Source organism: Eubalaena glacialis, chromosome 14, assembly GCF_028564815.1.
Source record: "Eubalaena glacialis isolate mEubGla1 chromosome 14, mEubGla1.1.hap2.+ XY, whole genome shotgun sequence".
Classification (NCBI taxonomy): domain Eukaryota; kingdom Metazoa; phylum Chordata; class Mammalia; order Artiodactyla; family Balaenidae; genus Eubalaena; species Eubalaena glacialis.
This window is the reverse complement of record NC_083729.1, coordinates 12,809,323-12,825,973: the sequence shown is the minus strand read 5'-3', so window position 1 is coordinate 12,825,973 and position 16,651 is coordinate 12,809,323. Positions and strand designations below refer to the sequence as shown.

Here is a 16,651-nt window from a genome sequence, read left to right as displayed (position 1 = left end):
GGCACGGACGGAAGTGGTAAATAAAATAATGGGTGGGCTATGCATGGACTAAAATAAGTGTCGGATTCTAACTTAAAGCCTGCCACCAGATGCAGCTTAATTGTCACTTGCCACTCAGTGATAAGATTCTGATATCAGTCTGCAAGCAATTGATTTATTATGGTCTCTGTGCAGTCAAACCTCTCTGCTAATGATAATCTGTATTTGCAGCCGCTCCCCAGCGCTAACATCACCACCTCAGCTCCACCTCAGATCATTAGGCATTAGATGCTCATAAGGAGCGTGCAACCTAGATCCCTCGCGAGCACAGTTCACAGTAGGGTTCGCACTCCTATGAGAATCTAATGCCACCGCTGATCTGACAGGAGGCAGTAATGTGAGTGATGGGGAACAGCTGTAAATACAAATGAAGCTTCACTCACTGGCCTCCTGCTCACCTCCTGCTGTGCAGCCCAGTTCCTAACAGGCCACGGGTCCAGGCCACGGGTCCATGGCCCGGGGGTTGGGGATCCCTGACTTAATGTGTGCTTCCGTCATTGAAATCAACACACTCCCTCACACTTAGTTGTGTTTTCTCTAGACAGTGAACTTTTAGAGGGCAGGTATTCTGACTTATTTTTCTAATCCTCCCTGCTTATGACACAGCCTCATCACTCCTTCCTGGTAGCTAAATTTATAGTTTTAGACCTGAGTTGGCAGTCCTCAATCATTTTTTGCTTACATGTTAACCTTAACATTTAAAAAAATACTTTAAAAAGTGTTAACATGTATTGAACACTTACTACACAGCAAACACTTTTTCAGGCTTTTTACATGCATTTCCTTATCTAATCCTTAAATAACCCTACAAAGTAGAAATGGTTATTATACTTATTCAGATAAGATATGAGCAGATCAGAGAATGAGTACCTTACCCAAAGTCACATAGATAGTCACCAGCAAGGTGACATACTGTTTCCTGGGGCCCAGATTAGTGACCTTGAGTAAGGAATGGGTATCTAAGACATTGAATTGAATTGTTTGAATTGCTTGAATTGTTCACATATAAGCTTCCCTATTTTCTAAGTATTAAAGATTTGGAAAGCAAAGGATCAAGCCTGATAGTATGAACTTTAATGGAGTCAGTTTAGTCTTTCCCTTCCAGGTTGTGGCTTCCCACTTTTGTAGTCTGTCTCTGCAAATTGTAGATTAATCAGCATCAGTTGCTGAGTCTTCTCTACTTGCATTACTTCTCTTTGAAGTGTAGCCAAATAAACAGAAAAACTTTCTTCTAGGAGGTTGATTTTCCCCTTCTGATATGGATCCTGTGTGTTCTGATTACAACTGCTACCCAGCCATTTCCAATTTCCCTCTTTTGGTCATTTCTCCCTAGTTTATAACGCCATCCAGTTTAGAAGAGCAAATTTAATGAATATGATTTATCTTCCTTAAGATTAACAAAAATGAGAAGACCAAAGGCAATGTATAGCTCTCTGGAAGCTCATCCTAACTTAAAGTATTGATCAAATCAATCTTTGTGCTATTTTATTGTTCATAAGAGATTCTGTTGGCGACAAATAGCATTCTGATTGACTTTTATGATCATTATAAAGATACTGTATTGGTTTGTAGGTAAGGAGTTCAGTCTGTCAGGGTTCAGGGTCAGTCCAGATAAATTTGAACCCCACTAGCAGCAAAAAGCATAATCTAGAGTTGAGGTCAAGTTATCAGGTCAGAGTCTGGATTTATGGTTCAGGATAAAAGCAGCGAGGAGATGTATAGGAAGAAAATCCAGAAATATAACCTCATTCCACATATGTGAAACTTGATCCTGGCCAACTTCACCAGTATTCCTTCTCCTGCTTTTAATATGTGCTAGGATCAGGACTAGCCAACGACCACCACTCTCTCCCTTGAGCACGCCTGCAATTACAAAGACCTAGAGTGCTTGTGTTTCTCCTGGCATGATGTCAGTCCATGGAACTTGGCAACCAACTAAACTACTCATCAGTCTACAAAAAAACCATGGCTTTGTGCGTTCGGATATCATAAGATATTGACAATGATGGAAGGACAGAGAATGGAATGTGAACCATTAAAAAAGGTCAGACTTCCCTCCAGCATCCAGAAATCTCCAGGATGCCAATATCAGACTATGTAATTGACATCCTAATGAGTTTAGCTTTTCCTTTATAGTCACGTAATGTAAACTCAATTTGCAGGATCCTTTATGTAATAACTTTGAAGCTTAGAAACATACATGGGCATATGCCTTAACATGTTATGAAAGTTCAAGAGAGACCTGCAAAACTGATGGTAGAACGCAATCGGATTTAAGGCCATCCTTTCTATAGACTATGAAATAATCATTTAGATGGCAAAGGACACTTTTAAATAACCCAAACTCATCCAGATTTTTTACATTGAAGTCTATCCAAATATGTCCTCTTAAGACAACTTAGAGGAAAAGCAAAGAACTTAACCCAAAAAGAGCAGGTTGAAGCTTAGTTCTTCCCTTTCATGTTCACATGATCTTTTACAGTTAATTGCATGTACCTTGGTATTCCACATTTGGAAAATTTACTTAAAATATGTACCTTAAAACAACTACATTTATTCAGATCAATAAATGAGGTGTTTTTTTCTTTTGGTCTACTGGTGCTAGTGAGGCTGAGGTGGAGGCTTAATCACTTACTTCAGGTTGTATCAGAGTCTTGACCTTCTAAGACAGTGTGCTGCTGTGCTGAAGGTGGCATGGGAAAGGGTTTGTGGAAGTTGACATGAGAAATATGATTGGTTCATTGTTTTTAGTCTCTACTACATAGAGGCAAAAATCTGCAACTATTTATCTCCATGATATGATTCAAGTTATAGAAAAGCTGAATTTATAAATCCGTCATGGCTAGAATGATTCTATTTTTGGCATTATGTATTCAAAATGTATTAAATACAAGACTCTTAAGTTGGGAATCGAGAACTGAGAATTCAACCCCTACTCATTTAAATTCTCATTTCTGGAGGTACTTTTAGAGAATTAGAAAGCAAAAGGCACATCCTATAAATTTCTCTTAGTTTTTGAATTCTGAATGCAGGAAAAAAAGACTTTGGGAAGTATGTGTTTCTCATTTTGTGGAATATTGAACTTTGGAAAACAATAGCAAATATACTGGTAGGAATCTATAAAAATATATAATTACCCATTCTTCAGGTATATATTTGGAAAAATGACAAAGTGTACACTAAAAACTTTTTCTAGGTGACCCATTTTGATTCATTAAGTTATTTATGAAATCACAAACCTATGGGTATTATGAAAAATATTCAATAAATTATGTTAAAATAATTGGATTTAGGGGAAAAATTCTCTACAAACTGTCAAACTATAATTCACCAAAAATAAATTTTAAATGTGTAAAGTGTTTAAGAAAAGTGAAATTATAAGCTGTAAAATATATATTGTATATGTAGTTAATTAATCTTGCAAAGAACATGAACTTTATAAGGATATAAACAAGAAGGAAAATCATGAGGGCAAAGGCTGATATATTTGATTACATTAAAATTTAAAACTTTAATATATTAATAATATTTGTATCACATGTAAGATGAGTTGATACCTTTTCCTTGTGAAACATTCTTATTAACCAATAAGAAAAGCACTAAAACTAAAAAAAGTATGTAAAGAAAAATTTCTAAAAGGTGAAATACAAGTTGATAATAAGCACAAACAAAAACAAAATTATTAGTCATTACTGTTGCAAATTTAAATAAAATTATACTATTTTAAATCATTAAACAGAAGAAAAATAAAAAAGAGGTCAATGATTTTAAAAGTATAATGAGGGAAATAATGTATTTAATTGTTGTTGATGAAAATGGTGTAAACTTTTAATGATAGCATGTAGTAATATGGATTGAGTCTTAAAATATCCATATTGTTTTGCCTATAGTCTTCACCTCAGGTAACATATCCCAGAGTATTAATCAGAGATCCATAAAAAAATGAACCTACGTGGAAATTTAAAAGGATATACTAAACAATACAACAGTTCTTCAATAAGAGTGCAATAATATAATGGAATATTATGCAGACATCACAAATATGTTTTCAAATAATATTTACTACTAAAGGAATATTTTAATAATTTTTAAAAACTTAAAAGAAGAAGTAAGTACAAGTAAAGTAGTAGTAAAGTAGAATGTAAAATAGGTAAATAAGTTAGATTATAGAGTGGGAATTATATTTTTACAGTACAAACCTGGGGGAGAGACTAGAGAGACTGAATAAAAATATAGTAGAACTTCAGGACTACAATTCCCGTCTGTTATACAGGAAGGAGTTATGACATGAATGAGGGGTTTAATGAGCTAGATTCAGTTGTGCAAGCTACATAACTTTGTGCATGAGAAGGTATGTATAGAAACAACCTCTGGCAGACCTTGAGGTTTATCTCTTAGCAAAGTTTAGTTAAACATGGTGATAACTTTGAAATCAGTGGGGGTTTTTTGCTTGTTTGTTTTTGCATCTTAAACATGTTTTCTATGTTTAAATCACAAGGATATAACTAAATGCAATTGTAGTGAAGACAGGAGTAGCACAGAAAATTTTAGAATCGGGCCAAGGATCTAATGTCAAGATATCACGGACAAGATGCTGAGAAAGAAGCCAAAGCATGTTCAGGGACTCCACCCAGACCATATGCTGCTCAAATGGAAGCTCCAAGTCTGAGTAGGAAATGTGGGGAAAGTTAGTCTGGTGTCAAATCTGAGATCTAAACCTGCAGCATTGAAGTATGGGGTCAAATATAAGGTCTAGGATAACTAGTAATATGAGATCCCTGTGGGTAATGACCTATTATTATAATAGCCCTTATTTTTTTTTAATGTTAACGTCTGCACCTGATACACAGCAGAAATGCAGGTAACTGGAAATAGCTGCTGAACTGAGCAATCAGAAAATGAACGGATTTGTTTATGTTGTCATTTAAATTATCAGCCTAATGCTTTGTTAAATGTTTTTATTAGGGTTTCTTAACAAATAGAATTCAAGCTGTGGCCAAGGCAGTACTCAGAAGAAATTTACATACTTAAATGTATTTATCCAGTTAACAGAAATATTCAAAACATTCAAACAGAGAAGGGAAAGGAAAATAGAAACAAACATTAAAAGTGCAAGGAAGAAATAAGAGTAAAAGAAAAATAAAGTAAAAGAAGAATACCATTTACACTAACATAAAAATTATGAACTGTTTAGATCCAAATTAAATTATGGATTCATCTGCTTAAGCCATTAAAACTTTTATAGAATGAAGAGATTGGATGCAAGATCAACCTAAAAATATCAGTAGCTGTCTTACATACCAAGGGTGTGAATAATCAATTTACAAAATGTAATGAGAAAATAAAAGATCTGGATTGTAATAGAAGTAAAAATCTCAAAAACATTTAGGAATACAGATAATCAGGAAAGTTTAGATCCTATAAGGAGAAAAATACAAAATGTCATTGAAGTAAATAAAATAAGATCTAACTAAATTAATTTGGCTCTCGTTTCCATTTTCTTCATTGGAAAATATTGTAAAGATGTCAATTCTTTCCAAATGAAATTCTAAATTCAATGTCCTTTCAAAGGGATATTTTTGGAAATTAATAATTTGACTTTGAATTTACATAAAAAAAGTCTAAGAATATCCAAGAAATTTTGAACATGAAGAACAGTAGGTCATCTATCTCACTAGATAGTACAATGCTGTATAAATTTATGCTATTAATAGTATTTTGATCACTAGAACATAATAAATAGTTCAGAAACAGACCCATGTAAATATGACATGTTAGTAATTTACAGGAAAAATTCACATTTAAAATTAGTGGAAGAAATGTTAATCTCTTACATAAATATTGTTCAAAAACTAAATATGAAAAAAACAAACAATTTAGAAGAAAATGTATTCTTTTGTAATCTTATGTAGAGAAAGGCTTCCTAAAATATATATAAAATTCAAAATCATGAGGGGAAAAAGATTTGACTACATTAGAATTTAAAGATCTTTACAAGAATATTTACCATAAATATAGTTAAAAGCCAAGTTTCAGAGTGGAAAGGAAAAAATAGAAAATGATTGCAAATATATATGATAAACTAAAGATTAATATCTATATTATATAAAGAGCTGTTATGAAGCAGTACAAAAAGGAAAATAGCTCAATGGAAATATCAGCAAAGTACATGAACAGAAAGATCACATAAAAAATAAAACATCGCTTACTCATCCTATATTATTAAACTTCAACTTGGCATAAACCTATTAGAAGGCAATTTTATACTAACAATTTAAGTGCTCATAATATATTTTAACCTATCGTTTACATTTTTAGAAATTTACTTTAAAAATACTCAAATAATCTCCTTGTATTAGGCACTGTTCTAAGAGTTGGTTATAGAATAGTGAACAAAACAAATACAATTCCTTGTCTCATCGACACTGCTTTCCTTGGGCAGACTGACATTGAATAAGAAGCCAGATAGCCAGAGTACATAATTACAAACCACGGTGGGTTCCTTGAAAGAAAAGTGTAGAATCCCATGAAAGGGCATAATAAAGGAATCACATACACATGCATGCACTGACACATCATGTGTACAGACACAATGTTAACATTTCACAATATGAAATGGTTGTCAACATTATGCTCATACATCATGAAATAGACCTAGCTTAGTAACATGAACATTTCTTCAAATTATAATTTAGGTGAAAAAAGTTTCCAAATAGAGTGTATAGTCTGTTCCTAATTGTTTGTATTATGTTTCTTAGCTCTTTCTGCAACATACATTCATTTCAGGATTTTCTCTAAGGATTCTTAACTTATCCTTCAAGCCGGTGTTTCAAACTGGGACCAGGGACTTCACATGCCAAGATTAGTTATTTGACAGAATACTCCTCTGTATTTATCACTGTGTTTTGAAACCAAATGAGAAATCAGTGACCTAAAGACAAAAATATTGTGGTGGACAGTAAGTAGCACAGAGCTAGGGGCTATATATAGGAGTTACATATGGGAGGAATGATGAGATATCAAGGGTGAAAGGAAGAGTTCTTGTGCTGTCAGTGTCTCCTATCACCATGGAATCTCTCTAAATACTAAAGTCCCAGTTTATAACTAGAAATTAGGATTAACATGTACATCCCCTGGGTGAGTGGGAGGGAACATCATCAATATACCTCCTACCCTCCTAATTGAATTGAGGTGTATCTTGATGCTGTTTGCTTTTTTATTCTGTGAAAGGAATTGCATAAGATAGTTAATGTCTGCTTCTATAAAATTTATGGAATTTATCCATAAAGACATCTATACCTGTTTGCCTTTTCTTGCATAACTGTTTGAAATTTTATAGTAAATTAATTCCTTTGTTGTTTATAGATCCATCTATTTTTCTGTATTTCTTTTTGTGACTATTTTGAGGTGTTATTTTTTGTTCACTTGAGAGTCTATGCAGTTCAATTGCATTTTCAAATTTTTGGCTATAAAGTTGTTTAGAGTTTCCTCATTATCTTTTAAATATATTTTCTGAATCTTAATTTTGTCTCTTTTTTATAATACTATCTTTGTACCTCCTCTTTCTTTGTTTCCTCATCTGTCTTATTAAGAATTTCTTAACTTATTAGTCTTTTCAGATAAATATTTTTGTTTCTTCAAACTATTTTTATTTTATTTTATTCATTTTAATTTGCTCTTCCTTTTCTACCTTTTTTAGATGAATTTTTAGCTCATTAATGAGCACTTTTCTCATATTAGGCATTTAAAACTATCATTGTCCCTCAAAATACTGCTTTAGTTTCATCCCACAAGCTTTAATATAATGTATATTCACCATATTTCAGTTTAAAGTTTTTTCCAATTTCCTTGATAATTTAGTATTATTTAACCCATGAATTATTTGTAACTTAAAACAATTAAAAACATATTTTCTAGTTACCTTTATATTATTTATTTTTGTTTAATGATGTATTCAGCAGAAAACAGACTGTATGTTTTTTGTTTTTTGTTTTTTTTTTTGCTTTAAGGCATTCCATTTTATTCATTTTTCCCTCATTCTCAATACTTGCACAGAGATTGACACATAGAAAATGCTCAGTGCTTTTGAACACATGAAGGGATTTTTTAAAAGAATTTAAAAAATTGCTCCTAATAATACAACCTCTGAACAACACATCATATACAAAAATATGGAATGCTTCATGAATTTGCATGTCATCCTTGCACAGAGGCCATGCTAGTCTTCTCTGTATTGTTCCAATTTTAGTATATGTACTGCTGAAGCAAGCACCAGACTGTATGCTTTTAATGTTATAATTTATATATATATTTTTTCTTAAAGGTCTTATAAATTGTTAATTTTCATGAATGTTGGTGGATTAGTAATGCAAAATATTCATTATTTGTCCATTAGGTCAATTTAGTTAAGCATATTGAAATCTACTATAGTCAGTTTTTTCCTGCTCATTATTCCAGAGTAAGAGAGGATTTTGTCATATATACCCCAGATAATTTCCTTTTATAGTACTGTCAATTTTTGCTTTATGTATTTTGAGACTATTATATTTTATGCATAAAAATCTAGAATTGTTTTATCCTCCTAGTGAACTGAATTTTATCATTCTGAAGTAACCTCTTTTTAATTCTATTAATACTTTTTACTATATGGTATATTTTGTTTGATATTAATGTAGCTACATCAACTTTTACATTACATCCTTTTAAATCTGGCTATTTCAACATTTCCATTTCATGTTTTAGGGTCTAATAATTTATGTCTTTCAATTGGATTCAGTTCATTTAAACTTATTTATTGTTCTTATGGGTGTATATAACATACATATATCTAATGATTGATTTTCTACTTATATCTAATCAGTTTTTAATTTTTTCCCCTTTTTTTAGGTGTTTAGTGAATAATTTTTAATTGAATATCCCATTTTCTGGATTTACCTGATTGTTTCCTTATGGTGGTTAGCTTATTCTTCTATCCCTATATTTCCTATAAACCAGATGTTATTCCTAAAGGTTTAGGATACAAGTTAAATATTTTTGGCAATAATATTCCAAAGTCAGTGTTTTGTACTGCACATTATATCATTTCAAGGAGCACACAGACTGAGGCTGTGCTGTTATCAATGATGCTGAATGTGATCATGTGGTTAAGGTGGTGACTATCACATAGTTATTATCATGACATTAGTATTTCTCCATTATTAAAGAATATTTTTCCTTTCACAAATAGCAAGTATGCTGTGACTATTTGGCACTGTGCAAAAATTCTGTTCCTCAACATTACAGCTAGTGATTTTAACATTTGTTTATGATGCTTGCCTGAATCAAGTATTCATTGAATGTGGCTAAATGATAATTGATTAATTTTATTGAGTTCCTTCTTTGTTTAGCTGGCATTCTTTTGCTAAAGAAGAGTTTTAAAATTGGGGATAAAATGCAGGTTCTCCTATGAAGACAGAATAAATGCTCATAATTCTTTCCCTTTTCTACTAATTTCAGAGTAAGGAGTTGATGTAAGAATTACTTCCAATGGAGACAGATTTATTTCTTATTCTTTCACTCTCTCTCTCTCTGTCTCTCTCTTCTTCTCTATTTTCTTTACAAGTATTATTGTGCTCATCATGTGCCTTCTCCAACCAAACTTTGCTCTGATCTGGCCACCGTCATAGTGAACTCAATTTCCCAGGCTTCCTTACCTACTGGCCTCCAGGTAAGTTCAGCCAGTATGAGGCACTATTAAAAGACTGGAGGGCAAAGGGAGCAGTAAAGCCAGGGCATGCCTCCCTCTTACTAAGCCTCTTCCAACAGTGGTGGCCTCTCCATGTGACTCCAGTTCCCTCTGGACATCTCTTCCCTCTGGGGTCCCAACTCATACAGGCACCTCAGTTTAGTTTTCTCTCCTTTTTGTGGCTCCGGTTCCAGGCCCTGATAAAATAACATCTTTGTACTTAGCACTGTTGGGGTGTCATGGCGTCCAAGTTCTATCAATTGAAAGTACTAAGAAAGGTATTTTTAAAGATCATGTGTTCATTTTCATTTTCCTAATTCAAGTTCTCCTTATACACCCTTTCTTAACTTTTTTTAATTTTATATTTTCGTTCTATTCTCTTACACTGAAAATTTTATTCCTAATAGCATTAACATATTGTCTAATTTTCTGTTACTTACAACATATATTTTTATTTCCTGGGCAACTTTTATCTGCAAAACATAAAATAGTTTTAATATTAAAAAATGCTGATATTTCTACTAACAGAAATAAAATTACTGATATTATTTAAGATTTTTAAATTATCTTGCTCTTAAAATAATCCTACTAAGAATGTAAAGTTTAGATTTTTATTTTCAAAATCTCCTAAATTGCTTATTTGTGGGTTTTGTTAGTAGTTTGATATATGATTATGTATTTGATTATATATTCATTTCTATTTGTTTTCATATTTATGGTAGCATTTTCTTCTTTTTTAGTAAATTTTATTTTCTGTAATATATAAAATGATATGGTTGGAAAAGCGAACTTTCCCTAGGATGCAGAAGCTCCAGTCCATGGAATTTCATTACTTCCCAGGATGAGAGGTGGTGCAATGTGTGCTTACCTTCTTGGTCTCAATGTTATGACTTCTTGACATAAGCAGAATTCCTTGTTTTTCTTTTCTTTTAGCCTCATTCCTTCTTTTATAAGAGTATTCTTAATAGTATACTGAGAATTTTTATAATTGCATTACAAGAGGGTTTCGGGATCTCTAAGCCATCAGATTGCCAGAATAGGATCCGGATCTCTCAGGACTGTGCCATATCTATCTCTAATCTCAGAATCTAGGACAAACTTTGTGCTTCTCAGTTTCTTAATAAATGGCTATTGAATGAAGAAGTAAATTGTCCCTCTCAAAAATATATTTTTTAATCAATAAAGACCAGGATTTCTCAGCAGTGATGTTATTGACATTTTGGATGGAATAATTCTTTGGTGTAAGGGCTGTCTTTTGCATTATAGGATATATATTTTTTAACATCTTTACTGGAGTATAATTGCTTTACAATGGTGTGTTAGTTTCTAATGCATTATAGGCTATTTAGCAGCATATCTGGCCTCTGACTACTAGATGCCAATAGTCTCAGTCATGGCATTCAAAAATGTCGCCAGACATTGTTAAATATCCCTTGATGGGAAATCACTCCCAGACGAGAACCATTCATATTAGACTATATAATAATACATTTTGTTATGTTGTTAATGACAATGTTCTTATACTTTGAATATCAGAGTTTTAGTCAACATGGTTGATGTTTGTGATGAAAATGAAATTACCTGCAATGAATTCTTGGCTTGACTGAGTATCTCCTTGACACTTCATTGAGGAGTATCTATGCCAGAGAAAGTATCCTTTTAAGTCCCTCACAAGGGCTAAAAACAGGCCAATGGGCTTTAGGAAATATACTTTCCTCCATGTGACTGTGGTCAAGGCCAATTAATTTAGAGAACTTTCCTGCCCAGTATCTTACTGTGCTCTTCATTCTCTTCTGAGACAGTGTCCCCACCTTGTGTCTCCTAGCACAAGTTGACCAAGGCACCAATTTCCATAAGAAATTTAGTGTCAGTCTTGAATAAGCAGTTGGACCAGTTATATGACAGAGATTTATTGGTCTGGTGACAAAGGGAATGAAAACTCTTGCTGTGAAAATGCTGATAAGCCCCATTAGTGAGGTTTGTACAGTCATTAATGCAGCTTTCATGTTTTTGCCAAAATACTCACTGTTTTCCTCCACTCAATGCATCACTCTTTTTCTACTGACTGATATTTTTAAACCCATCAATTATTTAAGAGTAAGGGAAGCATTATTAATATGTCAAAAATAAAGTCTTTTGGAGAATATATTCCCTTCAGAGAAGAGCTGAGGGAAAATACATACACAGAGACAGGAACCCCTCTGCCTCTTATTAGATTGGTTAGCAAAGTACTGTTTTTGTTTCAACCAACAAACATCTTTTGAGAGTACATTTTTCACTTTGGGATACCAACAAGACATAGGGCATGTCTTACCAGTAACTTGTCACTAGAATGACAAAATTAGAGCATTTTTGAAAGTGAAAGGGGAACTATTAATAACTGCACTGGATAAAGGCATAACCAAGATTAATTGGCTCCAAATTTTATGATAAAGTTGGGGAAATAAGTCGTCTAACTGACCAGATTTTTATGGCCTTGAACTTAGAGGTAGAACAGATGAAGCATTCTGACCGATTCAGGGCAGGTAGACGAATGTTAAATTCCTGTGTGCTGGAAACAGGGTGGGAGGGGGAGAGATAATTTGTGAAAGCTCTCAGAGCAACAGCTGGCATTGTTTGAGTACCAGCTCTATGTTATCCACGTGAAATAGAGCATGGACCCATACCATGTCTTCTAGAACTCTCATAAACTTCTAAGGAAAACCATTTTATACAACTCAAATGCTGTTACTTAGTGATGCATTGCTGATATTGTCATTAAGGCTAGATCAGTTCAAAGCTATTTACTGAGCATGTGGCATGTGTCAGGTGCCTTTTGTCAGGACTCAAAGATGAAGAGAATGCTTCTCTTCAGGAGGTGGACAATCTGTGGGAGGAGCCTGCAGCATAGGGAGTTTTCTCTTTAGGGGAGATTTTAGAGTCTGTTTTAGTAAAGGGAGTGATTATTATACTCCTTGGATGCTAAAGAGCAAAAGAAAGTGAGTATTTTACCTGTTTTCTAACACTTGTACTTTTTTACAAGCTAGGAGTACAAGAGTATTTACAGTTGCTACGTAATGGCAACCCTCGGTAAATACAGATGGCATTATACTATACTACCTCATTTAATCTTGAGAATATCATTTGACACATGCATTACTTCTCATTTTACAGATGAGAATACTAGGATTTTAAATGGCAGTGACAATTTCAAGTCACAGAATAACGTAACCTGAAACTATAAAGTAGGCTTAAGTTAAAACACTTCCTGTGAGTTCATTCTGATACCAATTCTATCTCTGTCCTGGATGATGGACAACTGACTGTGGATGGCTTCACAGTAATGGCAGAGGAACCATTCAGGAGGTCAGTAATGCCAACCAAAACATAGGGCCGCTGCTTGTCACAGATGATGTGCGAAGTAGTCCCATTGTTTTATATTCTATTCTATTAAATATAATAAATTCTACTTCTTTTAAAGACAGAGATCACAGTTTCTTTGCTTTGGACAAACAAAATGGAGAGACTACACTGAGTATTTCTGCAATGTGAGGTAGACAAATAGCCTGCATAATCCTGTTTACTTTGAATATCTTGGGGACTGTATTCTTCCATAGTCTCTCATTTTTAGTAATATTTATATTATAAGGTTTTAGAATTGAAAGAATAGGGGAAAATGCTGTTTGGTCTCTATTTCTAATACCAACACTATAAAACAAGACTGTGATACAGGCATATAATAATAACACGAGGATTCAATAGAAAATGAAAGGGATTTGGGAATGATTTAGCAAAGGTGATTTGCATGTCTTAATGAGGATAGAAAATGACTTTCTGGTATATGCAAGAAAAGTGAAACGGCAAAGGAAAGAATCAAGACAGCAACCACAAGGAGAAATCATTAAGTTCTCCCTAGAAAGAATTTTGGTGGCATCAGAGTCTTGACTAAAGAAAGGAAAAAAGTAAAACATCTATCCTGCCTTTCCTATATAAACTACACCACTGGGCAACCAAGTAGTAGATGAAAGGAAGTTTCTCTTTGTACTTCCTCCAGCTAATGCATGGCGAACTAATGCCGTAGTTAATGGAACTAGAAATTACACATCAATGGCTGCTAACCATTGGAGGAGATAATATATTCCTCCGAGTGGAAGAAAACACTTCTAACTATGGAATAGTTTTTTTTCTTTAATTTTTATTGGAGTATAGTTGATTTACAATGTTGTGTTAGTTTTTGCTGTACTAAGTGAATAAGTTATACATATACATAGATCTACTCTTTTTTAGATTCTTTTTCTATATAGGCCATTACAGAGTACTGAGTAGAGTTCCCTGTGCTATACAGTAGGTCCTTATTAGTTATCTATTTTATATATAGTAGTGTGTATATGTCAATCCCAATCTCCCAATTTATCCTTCCCCTGCCTTTCCCTCCAGTAGTCATCAGTTTGTTTTCTACATCTGTGACTCTATTTCTGTTCTGTAGATAAGCTCATTTGTACCATTTTTTTTTTAGATTCCACATATAAGTGCTATCATACGATATTTGTCTTTATCTCTGATATTTAGTGTGATAATCTCTAGGTCCATCCGTGTAGCTGCAAATGGCATTATTTCATTCTTTTTTATGGCTGAGTAATATTCCATTGTATATATGTACCACATCTTTATCCATTCTTCTGTTGATGGACATTTAGGTTGCTTCCATGTCTTGGCTACTGTAAACAGTGCTGCAAGGAACATTGTGGTGCATGTATTCTTTTGGATTATGGTTTTCTTCAGATATCTGCCCAGGAGTGGGATTGCTGGATCATATGGTAGTTCTATTTTTAGTTTTCCAAGGAACCTCCATTCTGTTCTCCATAATGGTTGTACCAATTTACGTTCCCACCAATAGTGTAAGAAGGTTCCCCTTTCTCCACACCCTCTCCAGTATTTATTGTTTGTAGATTTTTTGATGATGGCCATTCTAACTGGTGTGAGGAGAAACCTCATTGTAGTTTTGATTTGCATTTTTCTGATAATTAGTGATGTTGAGCATCTTTTCATATGCTTTTTGGTCATCTGTATGTCTTCTTTGGAGAAATATCTATTTAGATCTTCTGCCCATTTTTTGATTGGGTTGTTTGTTTTTTTGACATAGAGCTACATGAGTTGTTTGCATATTTTGGAGGTCAATCCCTTGTCAGTCTCCTCATTTGCAAATATTTTCTCCCATTCTGTGGGTTGTCTTTTTGTTTTGTTTATGGTTTCCTTTGCTGTGCAGAAGATTTTAAGTTTAATTGGGTCCCAATTGTTTATTTTTGCTTTTATTTTCATTACTCTAGGAAGTGGATCAAAAAAATCTTGCTGTGATTTATGTCAAAGAGTATTCTGCCTATGCTTTCCTCTAAGAGTTTTATAGTGGCCAGCTTTACATTTAGGTCTTTGATCCATTTCAATTTTATTTTTGTTTATGGTGTTAGGGAGTGTTCTAATTTCCTTTTCTTTCCATGTAGCTGTCCAGTTTTCCCAGCACCAGTTATTGAAGAGACTGTCTTTTCTCCATTGTATGTTCTTGCCTCCTTTGTCAGAGATTAGTTGACCATAGGTGTGTGAGTTTATTTCTGGGCTTTCTATCCTGTTCCATTCATCTATATTTCTGTTTCTGTGTTATTATCATACTGTTTAATTACTCTAGCTTTGTAGTATAATCTGAAGTCAGGGAGTCTGTATCTATGAAATAGTTTTACCATAAAATTGATATGCATTCTGAATAAGTCTTTGAATCCAAATACTAATTTACAAGAAAATCAGATAAGAGAGGAACATGTTAAACTAACCATAGGGAAGCAATCAGCAAAATATGGACAGGTGAGTCTACAGGATAAATGACTTGGTTTATTCCATAGACAAATTACAAGAAAGATATGGAAGAGAAACCTATGAAAAGAGATTTAAAAGTTATGTCACTGAATCACAATATGTGGCTCTAAATTAGATCCTTTTGCAAACAAACTGTAAAATAAATTTACGACATTTATAAGACAACTGAAATTTTGAACACTGAGAATATTTGATGATATTAAGGAACTGTTAATGTTTTATAGTATGATAATGGTATTGTGGTTAAGTTTTATGGTAACCCTTTTCTTTTAGAGATACGATCTAAAATTTTTAAGACTGAAATGATAGGACATCTGAAATTTGCTTCACACTAATATAGAAGAGGTGGAGGGAAAAGACGAGATGAAAAAACAAGATTTATAATTGTCATCGACTGAATGTTTGTGTCCCCCCAAAATTCATTTGCTAAAATTCTAACTCCTAAGGTGATAGTATTAGTAGTTGGGGCCTTTGGGATGTACTTAGGTGATGAGGGTAGATCCCTCATGAATGGGATTAGTCCTAATGCCTTAATAGAATGGGCATAAGAAAGCTTGTGAGAAATAAATGTTTGTTGTTTAAGCCACCAGTATATGTTAATTTGTTACAGCAGCTCAAACCAAGGCAATATTTATCAAGGCTGGTGATGGGTAGATGGGAAGTGGTTATACAGTATAGTAATGCATACTATCTGCTTTTTTATATTTTTAAAGTTTTCAAGAAAAAATAATATGAAAAGTAATAAAGTTGTCTAAGAAAAGATGATAGTTTGGCTGCAGTGGTACTGAGAAAATTTTTCTGACAACTTCCAAGACTCAGCATCTCAATGGAGTAGAAAATCTGGGAAGCTACCCTCCAGAATTTATACTTCTAGGATAAAGAAGTAAAACATAATAAGAACTTATTAAGGGAAAGCGTTCTGCAATTTGAAGCTTCCTAGGAATGTTATGATTTATATGCTGTTTACACTCTTTATTTTTATTAATGAATCTTCTAAATGTATTTTTGTACTAAGAATGTTTCTTAAAAATCTCAGCTGTTCTA

At 33.4% G+C, this 16,651-nt stretch overlaps 1 non-coding gene across 1 annotated transcript; it reads right to left on the bottom strand.

Moving 5' to 3' along the window:
• Nucleotides 1–8,204: 8,204 nt before the first annotated feature.
• Nucleotides 8,205–8,311, bottom strand: LOC133074856 (U6 spliceosomal RNA). The gene has a single exon (XR_009697262.1). It is a non-coding gene; the product is annotated as a U6 spliceosomal RNA (small nuclear RNA).
• Nucleotides 8,312–16,651: the final 8,340 nt, after the last annotated feature.